The 4,059-nt window shown below is 52.0% G+C and overlaps 1 non-coding gene across 1 annotated transcript; it reads right to left on the reverse strand.

Annotated features, from left to right (window-relative positions):
- Nucleotides 1–3,732: 3,732 nt before the first annotated feature.
- On the reverse strand, nucleotides 3,733–3,804 carry TRNAS-GGA (transfer RNA serine (anticodon GGA)). Its single transcript has one exon. It is a non-coding gene; the product is annotated as a tRNA-Ser (tRNA).
- Between the last annotated feature and the right edge of the window lie 255 nt (nucleotides 3,805–4,059).

Genomic DNA, 4,059 nt, shown 5'->3' on the forward strand with positions numbered 1-4,059 from the left:
ATGGCCAGGGAGGGACCCTTCTGGATGCGTGAGGAACAAGAGCACGTCCCCACCTGGCGCCGGGCAGAGACGGGGATGCCAAAGAGCAGAGCCAGTGCGAATAAACACATCCAGAACTCTGGAGGCTGGAGGGGTGATCAGGAAGCTGCAATCAGGATGCCGTGAGCATGACTCCTGAAGTTAAGAGCCTGGGGTGGCGGGTCCTCAGTGTCCCCAGAGCTGCCCCCGCATCTTTGCCTCTAGGAGCTGGAAGAACGATCCGTCAGCCACCGCAGAAGTCAACTGGCTCTGACAACACCCCAGGGTCCAGGCTCAGTTTGTATCTCAGAGGCGGAAGAGACGGGAAGGGTTTTCCTCTTTCTGCTGAAGTCATGGGCCCTTCCATCACTGTGTTGTGTCTGAGTAGCTGTTGGCGACACATTCTGCAGGACCCACTGCAGGCTGGTGACGCTGCAACCATGTGGGGCCACCTTCGTGCCCCTCAAGGTGTAACGCAAGTCCAGATTCGCAAACATGTCACATCAAACATTTCTGTTCATTTTCACTGAAAATGGAAGAAAACAGTGCTGGGTCTGCTGGAGAAAGAAAAAAATAATAAAACAAGGCAAAGCAACCCCCAGCTGCCCCTTCAAAGCCCCTTTTCAGCGTGTGGGAAGCTGAAGGCAGCAACTTCAAGGGTCTCAATTTCCGAAGTCCCCAAGTTTGCAGGAATTTGGGGTTGCTGGGAGCTCTCCAGTCATTGACACTGGAGGGCTGAGCTAATGACAGGTGGCACTCAGCCACCCACACGAGGTGCATGGGGACCATTCTTTCTGCTGGCTTCCCCTTCTCTGCCAGCTGCCAGGTGGGGACGTCCTTTCTTTCCTGCTGCATCCAAAAGGGTCCCTCCCCGGCCAGGGAAGATCCCCTGGAGGAGGACCTGGCAACTCACTCCAGTATTCTTGCCTGAAGAACCCCATGGACAGAGGAGCCTGGCCGCTACAGTCCACAGGGTCGCACAGAGTCAGAATTGACTTAAGAGCCAGCACGCAGGCACCCAATCTAGCAGTGATTGTTCCTGAATGGTGGAGTTTGGGATGGGTCCTCTCCAAAGGCCTCACAGGGACCCCCTCTACCCCATCAGCCCTTTCCAAGCTGATTGCCTAAACACAGTGGGTGTAAAATCACTTTCCAAAACCACACTGTCCAGGTCAACCTGCCAGGTGAGGTGACAACATTCCTTCCACCAGGCATCCTCCACCAGGGCAGCCGCTACCCACCCACACAAGCATCGCCAAGGGCCAACATCAACAACATGCCGGAGTCCAGAGTCCGCCCCAAAGAGTGAGGGTTCAGGAGAGAGGACCACAGTGAGGACCCCTGCCCCTTCCAGAGGACCCAACAGGGAGCAGGGAGGGGGTTCTCCTGTGAGCTGCCAGGCTGGGGCAATGTGGCAGGAACAGCCCACCATCCCCACAGGGCACACGGGTGGCTTCATTTTTGTAAAAGGTGGCTCATATCTTGAGAAAAGTACATGAGTCATCATCTCACATAGGCTGGGACAGTAAAAATCCAGTCTCTTTTCTGGGACTCAGAGACTGCCAGACTCAGGCTCCTCCAGGGTTCATAGCAAGTCTCTTAGGGTGGGTGGTGGGTAAGGATATACCAGGTGGAGCCTTACTGAAAAATGGGCCTGGGGCTCCAAAGGCCTTGCAGGCCCTCAGCCATGTGAGGGGGCAGAGGAGCCACGGCCAGGACTCCGTGGAGGGGCCCAGGCCTGCATATCTGTGCACGGCGTCTCCAGATGCTTCAGATGATTTGTACTAAGATGATTTCAAAGATTAGGAAACTGAGGTCCACAGAGATTAGCAGTGGGTGACACAGAGGTAAGAATCAGAGCCAGGACTGAGTTCCAGTTCTTTAAAGACCTAGGAAGTTATTTTCTACTTTGGAACTATGTCGTCCACTGCTGATAAAGCATGTTGGCGCTCTCAGAGATCCCTTTCTGCTGGCAACTGTCTGCTTTCAGTTCAAATTCAAATATGAGGAATTCTCTGGTGGTCCAGTGGTTAAGACCCTGCTCTTCCAGGGCAGGGGGTGTGAGTTTGATCCCTGGTTGCAAAACTAAGATCCCACATGCCGCAACTAAGGCTCAGCACAGCCAAAAATTAAAAAAATAAAATAAAATATAAAAGCCTACACAGCTGCTCACATGGTCCAGGTCGAGGGGATATCGGTGGTCTGAGAAGCGCCCTTCGGAGTCCACAGCAGAGCAGACCCCAGTTGTGTGTCTTTCAAGTTTAACTGGGTCCTTCCAAGAGGCTCCTCCTTCCAGCACCACGTAGGGCTTGGGACCACCTGCCTGTCCCACTCCTCCCCGGGACCAGTTCCAATCTCCAGTGCTTTCTCTGAGGATGAACCAAACAGAGGCCCTGTCCACCCCCCTCCCAGCTCGGGGCTAAACAGAAAGACGAGAGGAAGTAAGCAAATGTCACCTCTGAGAGCAGGTGCCAGTTTGAGGCCCTGGGGACTCTCAAGAGACGCCTACACAGACCTGAAGAGGGAGGGTCCGTGCCTGGCACCTGCCAGACAAAAATGTGTGACTGATGAGAAAAATGCCAGACAGCAGGAAAGAAAGCCATTCTCAGGATGCTCTCTAGCCGAGTGCCAAGAATTCTGAAGGAAAGATTCTGAGTGTGGCGAACAACTAAGAATTAATTCGTAAGATAATTCCTAAAATAGAACTCGTGTCTTCCAGGAAACGAGGACTTCATGGTAAACTCAGAGATGATCAGAACCTGGAGATTCCTATGACCATCTGAGCTCCCGCCCCCAACATTTGAAGAGGGGGACTAGGAGCCCCCAATCACTCCATTGCTCAGTCGTTAAGTCGAGTACAACTCTCTGTGACCCCCTGGACTGCAGCACCCCAGGCTTCCCTGACCTTCACTATCTCTCAGAGTTTGCTCAGACTTATGTCCATGGAGTCAGTGATGCCATCCACAGGTGGGTCCAAACTCCCAGATGAGAACAGGAAGCGCTGGCTAAGCCACAGCACTGGGGGAGTTGGGGGAACGGGGCGCGCAGCTGAGACGTGGCTGCTTAAATGTTCCTGCAGAGGAAGGCAAACAATGGCATGAATGAACTGAGATGGTCCCAGGAGATTGCAGAGAGACGCTGCAAGTGCACTCCAGCCGATTATAACCTACTTACAGCAGGTGTAGAGACTCCAGTGATATTTTTTAAAAATAATAATATCCCAGACTTATCACTGCATTCACAAACCCAGCCAGCTGTTCAGGGCACTGCTCCAAGGGAGGAAGGAAACATCCTAGGATGTTACAATTTTACTGCCCCCCTCCAGAAAAAAAAAAGAAAAACCATGCAGGAAATGAATGAGTCTGAACATTGGCTCTGGGCTAAGGTGAGACAGGACTCCAGGGCCCTGGGAATGAGTGCATGGCCTCGGGGGCAGGAGACCCCAGCACTGACCGGACTGCCATATCTAAGCCCCCATTTCTTCACCTGCAGGACTGGGGTAACAGTGCAGCCTTAAACATCACTTGCTGTGAAGATTATATTAGATGAGGCATATAAAAGTGTGCTTTGCTAATTGTAAAGTGAAAGTACAGTCGCTCAGTCGTGTCCGACTCTTTGCGACCCCATGGACTGTAGCCTACGAGGCTCCTCCCTCCATGGGATTCTCCAGGCAAGAGTCCTGGAGTGGGTTGCCATTTCCTTCTCCAGGGGATCTTCCCAACCCAGGGATCGAACCTGGGTCTCCTGCATTCCAGGCAGACACTTTAACCTCTGAGCCACCAGGGAAGTCCTAATTATAAAGTACCTGCAAATAATAAATATATTATATATATATGTGTGTGTGTATATATATACACACACACATATATATACGGCACATAGCATGTGAGATCTTAGTTTCCAGACCAGGGATCAAACCCTCGTCCCTTGCATTGGAAGCGTAGAGTTTTAACCAATGGACAAGCAGGGAAGTCCTAGACGGCCTTTTTAAATAAGCAATTGTATCTCCACCGGCTGTCTCAGAGATAACAATGAAAACTG

This window comes from Ovis canadensis, chromosome 22 (genome assembly GCF_042477335.2).
Source record: "Ovis canadensis isolate MfBH-ARS-UI-01 breed Bighorn chromosome 22, ARS-UI_OviCan_v2, whole genome shotgun sequence".
NCBI classification, from domain to species: domain Eukaryota; kingdom Metazoa; phylum Chordata; class Mammalia; order Artiodactyla; family Bovidae; genus Ovis; species Ovis canadensis.